Source organism: Lagenorhynchus albirostris, chromosome 1 (assembly GCF_949774975.1).
Source record: "Lagenorhynchus albirostris chromosome 1, mLagAlb1.1, whole genome shotgun sequence".
NCBI lineage: Eukaryota > Metazoa > Chordata > Mammalia > Artiodactyla > Delphinidae > Lagenorhynchus > Lagenorhynchus albirostris.
In genome coordinates, this window is record NC_083095.1 from 150,151,218 (window position 1) to 150,166,553 (window position 15,336).

Genomic DNA, 15,336 nt, shown 5'->3' on the forward strand with positions numbered 1-15,336 from the left:
TATTCGTGTTTTCATTCATCTATCCATATATTTATTGAATATTTGCTGCATGGTAATCCTCTTGCTCTGAGTATTAAAAGTCTATAATATAGATTCTGTACAATAGAGTTGCTGTCCTGGAGATATTCACAATCTACTGACAACAGTGCAATGAATAAAGGATTATAATGCAATATGGTAACTGCTATAATAAGCAAGCACAAAATACCACTGGGATGTAGAGAAAGGTGCGTCTCCTATTGCTTGGGGAAACTGAAGAAAGATTTTCCTAAGAGGTATTAGATGAGCAGGAACTTAAAGGATGAATGGTGGTTTCCCAATTGGACAAGACTGGGAAAATCTTCAGAGATGATTAATATTACATTTGTAGGTGGGAAACCACTACTGAGTTGTGTAGAAAGGTCTGAGTAATGGCAGTGAGTTTCCTTGTAGAAGACCTTATTCAATTCACGACTTTCAATGTTTTTGAAGAATATTTAGGATGATTTAATATGCATGGTTTCTACATTCCATCGGGCCAATCAATTCCTTTTCCCCTCTGTTTCCTATTTACCAATCTGAAGTGTCCCACGGAAACAGAAAGAAATCTCAGGCAGTGAAATTGTAATAGAGTCAGTATCACAGATCCAGTCATTGTGGATTGTAGAACCATAATAGGGAGTCCCGATCTGTTGTCCCTTTAGTCACCAGTGTTAACTGGCAGCTACCCTTTGACCTGTGTGGCCCACAGGTTTAGGATAGTGGTACTTCCATCATAAACTACTACTCTCCCACTACAATGGCACAACCTTTCCGTCAGGAAATCCTACACTTTGGTCTTCTTACAACTGGTCACAAAACAAGTTTTCTCTCTTTCAGTTAGCAATTTTTGCTCACAGGTGCATTTTCCACTGGCCCTTACAACTACCCTGAACACTGGACACAATCACCACACTGCCAGGGACCGCCTTCACCGAAACATGCTAGGAGATGGTGTGAGCCCATTGGGACAAGCAGACCAACCTCTTGCAGACACAACTGTGAATTAAATTTGGCTTTTATGCCCTTTTTATTTTCCATCTCTTACTAGCGGTGTAACTTAGGTAAGTTATTTAAGCCCAGTGTCTCAACTTTATTTATAATCTTGGGATACTTGCTGTGCCCACATCATAGAATTGTTGGAGGATAAAAATGAGTTAATATAATATAAATATAAAGTGTTTAGAAGAGTGCCTGGCTTGTCTGCTGAAGCATCTAGTAATATTAGTTATTACTATTATAACTAGCTTCTTCATCATCTCTTTTTGTCCTCTGGCTTGCCTAGAACATTGGGATAACACTGAGCAATGCAGTGAGTAAGCAAAATAAACATATGAAAGAATATACACCCCTGCAGTCGTGAAATACAGTCTGTCTGGTGAGACAAAGGGCTAATTAACGCTTCAGAGAATAGCTTGTGATGCCATTCAAGTTTCCTGTAAGCCTCAATTGTGCTTTAAAAATGGTGGTCTGCCTTATCTCTTTTACTCTTTCCAAAATGCATTGTACTTAAAGAAGTTCTTGGAGACCAAATACTCTGGGATCATAAAATATTATGGCATCAAAAATGGCTCCAACTCAGAAGGAAACAATCAATGTGAAACCTAGTCTTAAATAAGAGCCGAGCCAGTGAAGGTAAGGGAAGGAAGGAGGCTATAAACTGTGTCAAAATAATGGGTTTAACGAAAAGGGAAACCACGTGATGAGAAAGATTATAGTGGTGACTAAACTGAACTGTATAAAAAAGGAAAAAGAGAGAAAAAGAATTTCACTGACAATGAGGCAAAGGATTTGCTGATATGGAAAAAAAAAAAGAAGAAGCAGGAAAAAGCAGCAGAAGTGTTTAAGTGAGAAATGACATTTTCATAGTCATTTGTGGGTCTGTAAAAGAAGAGGGAGGCCACAGATTTTCTAGAACTCAAATAGGGAGGAGCAGGAAACAAAGTTCAAGTGAACAGAGAAAGCCCTAGATGAGACCAAATTGGAGGCAGCATTCAAGCAGAAATGAGGTTTAAAAGAGAGGGGCTGGGAGAAAAATTAGCACAGAAAGCCAGCTTTGAAAAATCAAAGACTAAGGTACATATATTGGAGATGAAGGAAGATGTCTTTAAGAATTCATGAAAAGAAGTGTACGGTGGGGAGGAGGATCTCTCAAAACAATGTCATGAAAAAAACTTCGTGAGAAAGAATGGTTCCATTCAACAATATTTATTGAGAACCTGTGATGGGTCATATGCTGAGGTATGTGCTGAAGTTGGAGACATAGAAAAACAATAGCGCCAACCACCGTAATCCTAATCACTGTCCCCAAACATTTGCCAGTTCTAGTGATACACAATGGAAAGTGTCTACTTTCCAATTGGTTTTACAGAAGATATTTTATTTGATTCTCCCAATGACCCCCGGGGTATAGAGGGGCAGATATTATTATTTTAATTTCACACGCCAGGAAGCACAAGCGCAGGGTGATGAAGTGAGTGGCCCATTTGGCACAGAGGTCAGATGCACAGTACGACCAGAGACCCAGCCGTCTGACTCCTGCCCCCAAACCTGTCCAAGAAGCTGCCTGAAAACTGGTTACCAAGTGTGTTGATTAAACCCAGGGCATCTTCTGTGATACTTATAAATCTACATTTCTATGTTAGCCTTTTGGAGCATTATTTTTCTAAGAAGCCTGAGGCATTTTACACATCTTAAATTCTGATTCATTCAATCTTTCTTGGGAGATACAGAAAAACACATAATTCCCAAGTGGTAGGGGTTTAATGGAAAAACAGAAATACAGCAATTTACATTTCCTTATAAGAAATACCCTCTGACCTCCTGGTAGGGAAGTAAATGTAAATTAGTAATGAATTGAGGTTTGAACTAATAATGAAGCCAGAACCTAATGAAAGTTCCAAGGAAGAGCTGAAATATTTGTATTCAAAGGCGTTTGCCTGAAGGGTCCCAAGGCCAAAAACATGAAAGGGAGACCTGACCTCGCAGAGCAGTTGAATAAACAGCATCCGAGTAATGTCAAGGTTGGACATAATCCTGGAAAATCTGTCTTCACAACATGGCCAGTTTTTTTCTTCTTTTTGTAATTGCATTCTTCATGCCACAGGGTATAAATTAATTGATTTGGTTTGTCAGAAGCTCATAGTTTCAGGGTTTTCAAGTTGTAACTTTTCTTCCTAAATAATGTGTTTGTTTTCACAGGTTTGGTCCGTACTTTCTAAGAAGGACTAGATCTTTTTTAGAAAAGGAAGTAACGTGAACATAAATATCAATTTCCTTCTTTTTCATTTCTAAATAACTTCATTATCCCTACAGCGTAGCAGCAAACAGATTGTTCCTTCCTCTCCTCTCCCCCTTCACTCAACGTCCCTTCCTGCAGGACACCTGGATTTTGGCCTTGCTCTCTTTGGATGTAGAGGAGGGTCTTCTGGGTCACCCAATTCACTCCATTCTTCAAATGACCACGAGGGAGATAGTTTTAGAAGGCAGCTCGGAAGATGCCATTTCTTTCCTTAAAGTATCTCAGTGGTTCCTCATTGTCTTTAGATTAAGGCTTAGGTCCCTTAATTTGGTGCACAAGGTTCTTCAGTTTCTCATGCTGCCTTTATCACCTGTCCCATTTAAAAATTTTTTTGAATTCATTTATCAATGTATTATTGATGTAGAAGGTTTGTGTATGCTTCCATATCTTTGCCCATGTCAAGTCATCTGAGTGGGACTCTCTTTTCTCTCTTTTCTGCTTTCTTAGGCCTGTGAACTTCTATCCATCCCCTGTATGGGATACCTCACCTATTTGTCCCTTATTTCTCTATCTCACACTTACCCCATTAATTTTCTATCTCTTCTTCTAGAGCACCATTATCCAGTATTACCTGTGCTACATGTCTAATTTTTAATTTTCTAGTAGCCACATTTTACAAAGTAAAAATAAAACCTTAGGTGACTAATTTGAATAATATATTTTATTTAATCCTATATATCAAATGAATTATCATTTAATAAATATATACATTATTCATGGGACATTTTACATTCTTCCTCTCATCCTAAGTCTTCAAAATTCAGTGTGTAGTTTACACTTATAGCACATCTCAATTTGGATGCTAGATTTTCATTGGAAATACTTGATCTATGCTTATAGTTCAGAACATTTAGAGTTCCAAAAGGAGACTCACCTTCCCAAGTTGTCCCAAGCATACTTAAAAGTTTTCCAGCAATGGGATCAAGTACTGGCTTTTAAATTTAAGTTCATTGGAATTAAAGAAAATTACAAACTCTGTCCCTCAGTTACATTTCAAGTGCTTGGTATCCACAGGTGGCCAGTGGCTAAGTCCTGGCAGCTCCCGTCTAGGCAGTAAGGTCCTTGAAGGCACGTGGTCCTTCTATTTGCACAACTCCAGGGGGCACACCCTCACTCTATTCTGTCCTGTACTGGGACAGCCTTAGGGCATCAACAGTGTCTCTCATCTCCACACCTCCAGAAGCCAGGATAGAGCCTGGCACACAGCAGGTGCTCACTGCATGTTTGAATTAAGGAATAGTTGGAAATACGAGTTAGTGGTGAGGGTGAAAGAAACGACTTTAACCTGGACTCTCTTCAATTTTCAATGAAGATATGTGAGCATAAATAAGCTCCCAGCTTCTCCTTCTGAGTGACAAGTGATTTCATACAGTGAGATTAAAAAGAACAAAAATGTCTTAGCTAACTTTATTCCCAGAAAGTTTGCCCAACTTTTAAGTGCCTCTGTGATTCTGGATTCCATCCAGACCCCTATATGGCACTGTCAGCCTTTTTTAAAAACTGAGATTTCAGCTTCAGGCTGGTCCCAACGGGAAAGGAGTTCCAGCAATGCGACAGTTTCCTTGGGAAGATGTAGGAGCTTTGAGCAATTCTGTAATAAGCTTAGAAAGGAAGGATCTGACCATCTAATTGCTTTTGGTCTAGTTAAGGGATACATTAGAATGATGCAGAGGCAGGTGGCAAGGTCACACCTTGACCTTCTCATCCTTTGCATGTAAAGAGGTGCTCCCATGGCCATAAACACACAGCACTGCAACCAGATGAGAAAGGGCAGAGGAAGGGCGACCAGGGCCCTGTAAAAATGAATGTATTGTGTGGCTGAAGGGCCGTGGCTGCACTGACAGTTTATTAGGAACAAAGTATTTATAAATAACTGCCCTTTGCCTGGTGCGTATAATTGGTGACGGAGAGCCTGTCACTGCTACAAGCACTGTCTCTTAGATGCGTAGTTTGCACCTGATTTAGGGAGCACCTGGATTCTTGAAAGAGACCAGGTAGTAGGCTTGTCTCTCAGATGTGTCCTTCCTTCAGCCAGCCTCAGCTACAACTCTGCGTGGCTTGAGGCAAAGTCTCAGTGAGTTCTTGAAACTCAGGGATCTTCCTTGTTAGTCATTGCTAAACTTCAGCTGAAGACAAACAGCTCCTTCTGAAAATGAGAAGGGTACCAGGGAGCAAGGAGCTATGGCCTCCAGCACTGCCCAGGTCCGTGAAACTCCCTGACACTCATCGATGTTTACCATTCCTGTTCCTAAGGGCAAAGTGATCATATAGCCTTAAGAAATATTTTTAATTCTTTCTTGGAGGGACAGGACGTTTGCACTTGCCTTTACCCACCAGTCGGCACCTGTTGAAAATGGGCAAGGATGGAATTATTGGGAGGCAAGTCGTGCCCAAAATCTCTTACTCCCCGCCTCCCCCGGGCCCACCTTCAGGACGAAGACACTCATTTCCCCAGCTTCTCTGAGTGCTTCCTATGAATGCTTATAGCTGAATTTCTCCCGAGGAATTGCTCTCAGCCTAATAGAGCTGCTTCATCTAAGGGTATCCCCATGACTAGGGCATCCTACATCCAATGGCTGGTCCGTGTGGGGATTCAAAGACCCAGCCTTGTTGCTTGACTTCAGAACAAGTCCAGAGGGCTGTCCCAGCTCTAGAGCTCCCTATGGTATTGGCTGAGGCCTTTGTTGAGACTTTGTGACAGTTCAACTCCTTCGTCTAGCCTTTTTTCCCTCTAGCACTGAAGCAGATCATCTTCGCTTTAGTTGAACACCAGATGAAGTAGGTGGCTTGAGTTAAGATCCATGATATAAGAAAAATACCCATGTTCAAGTACTAGAATCAGCTTCCCTAAGGAATATGCTAGTAGGAACTCAGCCTCGTTGAGGGCACAGAATATTTAGATCGTCCCTATCATGCTACATCCTGTGGCATAAAACGTGACATGTGGAATTGTGTGTTGGGTGAGGCACATATAATTGAATCCATGTACCTTAGAAGAGTATATGGTGTAACATCACTAATTTACATTTACACTTATGTGTATGTCACCCTCATTAGGTTGTGAAAAACTTGAGGGAAGAGATGTGTCTGGCTCAGGGTCTGGCACGTATAGATGCTCAATATTTGAACTGGACCCAATGGTGCCCCTTATTTCATATCCATTCTTAAACATCAGTGATCTTTCAAATAATCTGCCTTTGACCGCCCAAACCTTCTCAATGCCAGTAACCATTCTCACCTTCCATTTAGCCAGTGTTATTCCTTCATTATTTTACCTGCTACTTTTTAGGCACCTCATCTGTGCCAGGCACTTGGGAGACCAAGATGCACAAGACAAATATAGCCTTTGTCTTCCTGGAACTTAATTCTAGGAGGGACTACAGGTAAAGTATTTTACACGAGGCTATGTGGTTACGGTTGTGATAAATTCCTCTAAATACACGTACACTGTGCAAGGAAAGTTTATGAATCAGACCCAGACTAATCTGGGAGCTCAGCAAAGGCTTGTTTTGGGAAGTGCTGTTTCAGTTAAGGCTGAAGGGTGAATAGAAGTCATTCTGGAGCAAGGGGCAGCAGGAGGAGTGCTCCGGGCATCGTGTGCACGTGGGGGACCTCTGGGTATGTGGCTGGGACGTGAGAATTGCAGAGGAGGTGGCTCCAGGCTGCACTGGGGTTGTGGGAAGAGGGCTACTCATGCAGAGCCATGCTAGGGTTTTGGATTTTAATCCAAGTCAGAGATGAGTCATTGAAAGGTTTTAAACAAGACAGGAACACATTCAGATTTAGGTTTTTTAAAACATTGCTTTGGTTCTGCATTGAATGGGACTAAGAGGGGATCTGGGAGACAAATCAAGGCCACTATAATTGCCTTAGAGGTGATGGTGGCTTGGGAGAAGGTCAAGTTGAGAGATATTCAGAGGTACATTAGTGGGAATTTGTAACCTGATTGGGTCTGGAGAGGGAGAATTTGAAGAGGGACACTTGGCATGGCCACACGTGGAACCGTTTTTCCTCCAATTCACTGCGAACTTCCAACTCAGAACTTCTCATAGTTGTGGAAGTGACATGATTCCTCACCATGGTAACAAGTACACATTCTTGCACATGAAAAGTATTCTTTGAAAATAGATAGACTTCAGCGACAGGAGAACAGGGTGTCCCCAAAGCTTGAATTAACACAAGGAGTGGAATGCTGATCAGAAGAGCACACCAGGCACCACAAGGCTATCTGCATTGGTTCGTGCTCCATTTAGGCATAAATGGTAGGTAATGTAGCTACATTTTTGCTCAGTGAAAGAGAATGCAACCTTTTAGCGCTGGTGAGAATCACAGAAGTCCGCTAGAGAATGGCAAGCTTTCAGTTCAAATTTTTCACTTTTTTTTTCATGTGAGAAATGATTCAGCTCTTGTCTCTCTTCAACATCATTTACAATTATGGAAGCTGAGAGAAGAAGGGCAAGAATGAAATTCTACTTAGTGTCATCGAAAAGCATAGCCTTTACCTCCTAAAATGTACAACTTGCCCAAAAAGTGCTAAACAGGTTCTAAAAGCTGTCACTCTCTGGCTCTGTAGCTATGGTGAAAGGAGTCATACAGAGCAAGATCAATAGTGGCTTCTTATTCCAAATCCTCTGCACTGTCTCCAATCATATAACACAGATATTCATTCAACAGGTGTTTATTGAACAAATTATATGTAAGTGAAAATTTATGAAATTATATATAGCATATACGAATAAAACTTCTAAAAGAGAATAAGCAATAAAAACTACAGTACAGGAATTCAGCTGGAGCTGCCTGGGTTAAGGAGACTGAAAGTAAAGCTAGACAGAACTCTTGGATCCTTTGTTAAACCAGAGACAGAGTGGGAAGGGTCCCAGATGTAAATGCATGAGCCCTAAACTGTGAGGCATTGGAAACCTTGGCCTCAGTTTCTTCATCTGAAAATTTTCCCAGTAATTGAACAGCCTGAGACCCTGCAAGTCCTCTTCTGCTTCTAGGATTCAGTAAATTTTACTCTGAGGTTTGTCCTGTTCTCATATGACGTATCAGGGCTCACACATTGCAGGGAATCTGCCTTAGTGAAAGGCACAATTGCTTTGAGAGCTGGCTTCACCTCCCTGAGTGAAGTATCTGGCAAAGACATCACGGCATATGAAATGACACTGTTCAAACTAAAGAGGCAAGGTATACTTCTTTCTATTTTAAACAAAACATAACTTCATTGGGATATTACCTAGAAACAATTATTTAAATTTTAGATCTCCCCAAACAATCTGTTTGCAAGGATGCACATGATAAAAGGATGCTATTCGAGGCATCACAAATTCTTCAGGACATTGCTGACACAACCAAACTGAACGCTGGAGGCACACGATAAACTCCCATCAACCATGAAAAATGAAAGCGCGCATGCACAATGAAGAATGAACTGCCCCTCCTGCACTGGCAAAGCCCAGGGAGTGGCCTGGTGTGACCCACCCTCCTCCTGGGGTGGGGACACAGCCTGGGGAAATCACTTCTGGGATGTGGACTTCCACGAGAAAACCCCTGGTGTGATGATCTTTCAGAGCAAGTTTTCAAAAATGAGTCAAAGAAACACATTTCCAATTTCTCCATTCCTCAGATGTATTTTGGAATCGGTTTTTTCTCATTTGTTCCAGATGCCCAGACCCCACGAATGACTTTCGTGGCATCGTTCTACATTAACCTCTCACTGGAGACAGCTGCTTTCTGTGGTTCAAAGACTGGAAAAAAACAAATCAAAACAAAACCTAGTATTTCAGGGAGCAATATATGTAGGCCAGGACTTAGCTTCCACCACCAGCCCATCTGCCTCCAGGACTGAATCTTATCTGATCATTTCCATGGCAACAGCTGTGGGATTAGAATAGGATGAAGGTTTAGGACGAGTTGCTAGAATTCAGTCGTAGACAACTGAGGATTATTTAACTATACGCTTGCGTTGCCATGGAAACACAAATTTACAAATCAGGCAGGATTTTTGTAGCTCAGTAGCATAGTATTATATTCTTAGGGCTACTTCAAATCCCCCAATTCCATCTACTCTCCCATCGGGGTGAAATATCCCACCAGATTCAGTTTAATTATTCCCCAGATACTTTCTCCTTTAATTTTTAAAGCAGAAATATGAATAGACTAAGAGTAGGATCAAAGCAATTGTTCTTAAAATGCTTTTCCATTTTGTTTTTTAAAGACAAATTCAGCTTAGTCTAAAGAAAGAATCTAAAACATACCATGGCAGGCATACTCATATGAGTCATTTAGGTACCAAATAAGTCCAAACCACAATTATGCTGATTAAGAAAATGATATTTCAACATTACAAATCAACTATACCTCAATAAAAAATTTAAAAAATGATGTTTATTTCTTGTAGGGCTTGTCACCCCTGGACTTCTAATTCATTTAACATCAAGTTAATTTCAGAAAATCAGCAATACTTCATTACTGACCACTGTTTTAGAATTGACAAACCACTTTCACTACCAGTGTCACGGATTTCATGACAAGCTCATGCGAAAGGAAGGGCAGGAGTCACAGCCTTCTGTTGAGGATGAGAAACTGTGCTCTGAAGTGTTCCTGGGGCTCACCCAAGACAGGCAGCCTTTCCTCATTTCCCATGATTCTTCCCATCCCTCCCCCCACACTGCCCACATCTCTTTGGTCTGTTGATGGGAATACCCATTAGGACCCCTGTGAGGACTTAAACTTCTTATGATGTCACTTATACAAGGCCTCAGAAATTGACTCATTTTATCTATTCTTGTCTGGCCTTCCTTCCTTGAATCACCCATCTTCTTGGAGGTACACATTCTTTGGTCTGGGAAAGACCAAAGAATCTATGACCTTTCTTGCCTTTGACTTATGAAGTGGAGGTGTGGGGTATGTAAGAATCAGTATGACATTATATGTCAGAACTTGCATGTATGGGGACCACTCAATTACAGCAGAAATAGCCAGACCAAGAAGGTCTGGGCTTAGAACCAGTTCCACTCCTGAGGTGAAGCAGGTTCTGGGGAGAAGACCCACCCTGCAGGCATCAAGAGAAAGTCCAGTGAGAAACCAGGGTAACAAGTAACAAGGCAGCAGCAGGAACAGGAGCTGGTTTGGAGTGCCTGCTAGGAGGTGGAAGAGTTCTGACAGTGACTGTTTCTCACCATCTAAAAACCTGCAATCCAGGGACTTCCCTGGTGGTCCAGTGGGTAAGACTCCACACTTCAATGCAGGGGGCCTGGCTTCGATCCCTGGTTGGGGAACTAGATCTTGCATGCATGCCGTAAGGAAGATCCTGCATGCTGCAGCTAAGACCCGGTGTAGCAAAAAAAAGAGAAAAAGCCTGCAGTCCAGATATCCAGAGTCCTGCAGGGAGAGCTGGGAGGTTGGGAGAAGTTGGGAGCAATCAGATGGATGAAGTGGAGGTGCCCAGTACATCGCTGGGATGCATCTCAGGCAGATGCTGAAGGACATGAAAAAGGATGTGTGCTGAGAAAATTCCTGGGTTCAGTGTGAGCTGTACCAGCCGCCAGGAGGAATTTATATTGACTTCTGAGCCCTGTGCTGGGACTGTTAGGACTGGAATCAGGGGCTGGGTGGTGTGGCACACAGGGTGAGGGTGGAGATGGTCCAGCTGTGGAAAGAAGACATTCTCAGAGACAGGGCTGAGGAAAGGCCACATTAGGGCACCACACATCCCTGTGGTTTGGAGGCTTCATGCATGTCACACTCACCTGAGATTGATAGCTAGTTCCACCACTTGCTAGAAATATCAGGTCAGGACAGTTACTTCATTTCTGTCTCTGTTTTCGTCTCTGTAAAATGGGGATAATTACAGTCTCTGTATCTTCGGGTTGTTTTGAGAAGTGAATAAGCTAATTCTTATTAAGTGTTTCTATGGAGCTAATCTGATGCAAAGCTTAGGAAGAGGAAGTATTGGGCTTCCCTGGTGGCACAGTGGTTGAGAGTCTGCCTGCCGATGCAGGGCACACGAGTTCGCGCCCCGGTCCGGGAGGATCCCACATGCCACGGAGCGGCTGGGCCCGTGAGCCATGGCCGCTGAGCCTGCGCGTCGGGAGCCTGTGCTCCGCCACGGGAGAGGCCACGGCAGTGAGAGGCTCGCGTACCGCAAAAAAAAAAAAAAAAAAAAAAAAAAAAAAAAAGAAAAAAAAGAAAGAAGAGGAAGTATTTATACTTTTCATCTGATTTCACTTCCAGAACACTTATGTTAATGAGTCTCAAAACTCTATTGTAGCTGGGGGATGGAAATTTGACTCCAGAGAAAGGTAATATGATAAAGGGGGTAGAATCAGGGCACTTCCAATAATCTAAGAGTGTAATACAACTGGGCCTGATTCTGATAGTGTAAGTGTGGTTAGCCTTAGACAGGCTTGGATTTTTCTATTCCACAAGGGTTCTTTCTTAAGAGTGACAACCCTACATCACAGCTAAAACCACATCCCTTTTAGTTGTATCAAACTATCTGTAAGAGAGCTAAAATGTTCACAATGTTATTCTAGTCATATTTTTATTGGTTCCCTGAAAACTCAAAAATAGCCATTTAGTATTATGCCCACCTCCATGCCCCTCTGTACCCCTTCACACATGCAAATACGCAAAGCCTCACACATGGCTGACACCATCTTCTGCCACCATCCCCACCAGCTACTTAAGTTGATGCAGTGACAGAAGTTGTCAGAAGTTAAGCAGGAATGCAAAGAGAGAACTAAGACCATCAGTCAGAGGATCATAAAATCAGAACATGAGCTGACATGACCCTTTCTTGGACAGGGCAGTAATGGCCCATTTGCATATTGATTGTGTCTCTGGTGCAAGGCCCGGTGTCAAGCAGGAAAACTACAGAGAACAGAATAAAGTGAGCATCCTCCAGTGAAGAAGGTTGCATTCCAAGAATAAAACACATCATTACAGTATTGGTACAAGACTTTAGCCTGGGCACTACTTGGGTGTGGTTGGGGGTAAGGGATGAGAAAGGGTAGAACTTGTCCAGGGCTAAGATAGTTTTAAAAATCCATGCCAGCTCTCTCATCTTATCCCCTGAGGAGGGATTGTATGTGGGGGCATGATTTTGCAAGGCAACCTAGTCACATTTAACAACATCCAAAGGCACATGGGTTTTAACCTCTGAACACTTCCTAGTAATTATCTTACATGAACCAACCCACAAAAATATTTATTACAGTATAGTTTGTAATAGTAAAACATAAAAAATAAAAACCAGTCACATCTGGAAACAATCTCAATATCTCTTAATAGGGAACTGACAGTATAAATATTGTCAGGCATAAATATTCAATGAACACTGTGTGGCTGTTGGAAAGATGTAATTTGTCTATATGTACAAACACAAAAAGATCTCCAAAATGTACCACTAAGTGAGACAAACAAGATGCAGAATCGAGTGCGGTCCAATTTGTGTAAAAATATAGACACCATTTGGTTACAGACTGCAAATGTGTAAACAATTTCTAAAGAGACAGCAATTACTTCTAAGACTGGGACAGAGGTTCAGAGAGAAATGGAAGATTTATTTTTCATTTTACACTTTTCAGCATTCATTATAATTTTTAAATGAGTACATATATTCCTTATTAGTAAAATTAGCCTTAGAAAATAATGAAAGGTACTGAATTGGTGCAGCAGACCAAAAAAGTTTGTAGAGGGAAAAGAGATTAAGAAAAAGAAGGGGAAAGGGAAAAAAAGAACTACTTTAATTGGTAAGAGTGAAATGATCTTTATAGGATCTTTGTAAAAAAAAGTAACAGCTTTGTTGACATATAATTTACATATCATGAAGTCCATACAATTTAAAGTGTAGAATTCCATGGTTTCAAAGTATATTTATAGACAAGAGGGCAGACAGCAGAAGCAAGAAGAACTACAATCCTGTATCCTATGGAATGAAAACCACATTCACAGAAAGATAGACTGAAAAGGCAGAGGACTATGTACCAGATGAAGGAACAAGAAAAAAACCCAGAAAAAAAACTAAATGAAGTGGAGATAGGCAACCTTCCAGAAAAAGAATTCAGAATAATGACAGTGGAGATGATCCAGGACCTCGGAAAAAGAATGGATGCAAAGATCGAGAAGATGCAAGAAATGTTTAATAAAGACCTAGAAGAATTAAAGAACAAACAAACACAGATGAATGATACAATAACTGAAATGAAAACTACACTAGAAGGAATCAATAGCAGAATAACTGAGGCAGAAGAATGGATAAGTGACCTGGAAGACAGAATGGTGGAATTCACTGCTGCGAAACAGACTAAAGAAAAAAGAATGAAAAGAAATGAAGACAGACTAAGAGACCTCTGAAACAACATTAAACGTAACAACATTTGCATTATAGGGGTCCCAGAAGGCGAAGAGAGAGAGAAAGGACCCAAGAAAATATTTGAAGAGATTACAGTCGAAAGCTTCCTTAACATGGGAAAGGAAATAGCCACCCACATCCAGGAAGTGCAGAGAGTCCCATACAGGATAAACCCAGGGAGAAACACGTTGAGACACATAGTAAGCAAATTGGCAAAAATTAAAGACAAAGAAAAATTATTGAAAGCAACAAGGGAAAAACGACAAATAACATACAAGGGAACTCCCAAAATGTTAACAGCCGATTTCTCAGCAGAAACTCTACAAGCCAGAAGGGAGTGGCATGCTATATTTAAAGGGATTAAAGGGAAGAACCTACAACCAAGATTACTCTACCCAGCAAGGATCTCATTCAGATTCGACGGAGAAATTAAAAGCATTACAGACAAGCAAAAGCTAAGAGAATTCAGCACCACAAAACCAGTTCTATAACAAATGCTAAAGGAAATTCTCTAAGTGGGAAACACAACAGAAGAAAAGGACCTACAAAAACAAACTAAAAAACAATTAGGAAAATGGTAATAAATATGTACATATCAATAATTACCTTAAATGTGAATGGATTAAATGCTCTAACCAAAAGACACTGGCTTGTTGAATGGATACAAATACAAGACCTGTAAATATGTTGTCTACATGAGACCCACTTCAGACCTAGAGACACATAAAGACTGAAAGTGAGGGGATGGAAAAATATATTCCATGCCAATGGAAATCAAAAGTAAGCTGGAATAGCAACACTCATATGAGATAAAATAGACTTTAAAATAAAGAATGTTACAGGAGAAAAGGAAGGACACTACATAATGATCAAGGGATCAATCCAAGAGAAGATATAACAATTATAAATATATATGCACCCCACATAGGAGCACCTCAATACATAAGGCAAATGATAACAGCTATAAAAGAGGAAATCAACAGTAATACAATAATAGTGGAGGATTTTAACACCTCACTTACACCAATGGACAGATCATCCAGACAGAAAATTAATAAGGAAACAAAAGCTTTAAATGACACAATAGACCAGATAGATTTAATCAATATTTATAGGACATTCTATCCAAAAACAGCAGATTACACTTTCTTCTCAAGTGCACATGGAACATTTTCCAGGATAGATCACATCTTGGGTCACAACTTGAGCCTCAGTAAATTTAGGAAAATTGAAATCATATCAAGCATCTTTTCTGACCACAATGCTATGAGATTAGAAATAGATTACAGGGAAAAAATGTAAAAAACACACACACATGGAGGCTAAACAATACATTATTAAACAACCAAAAGATCACTGAATAAATCAAAGAGGAAATAAAAAAATACCTAGAGACAAATGCCAATGAAAACATGATGATCCAAAACATATGGAATGTAGCAAAAGCAGTTCTAAGAGGGAAGTTTGTAGTAATACCAGCCTACCTCAAGAAAGAAGAGAAATCTCAAATAAACAACCTAACCTTACACCTAAAACAACTAGAGAAAGAAATAGAAACAAAACCCAAGTCTAGTAGAAGGAAAGAAATCATAAAGATCAGAGCAGAAATAAATGAAATAGAAATAGGGAAAACAATAGCAAAGATCAATAAAACTAAAAG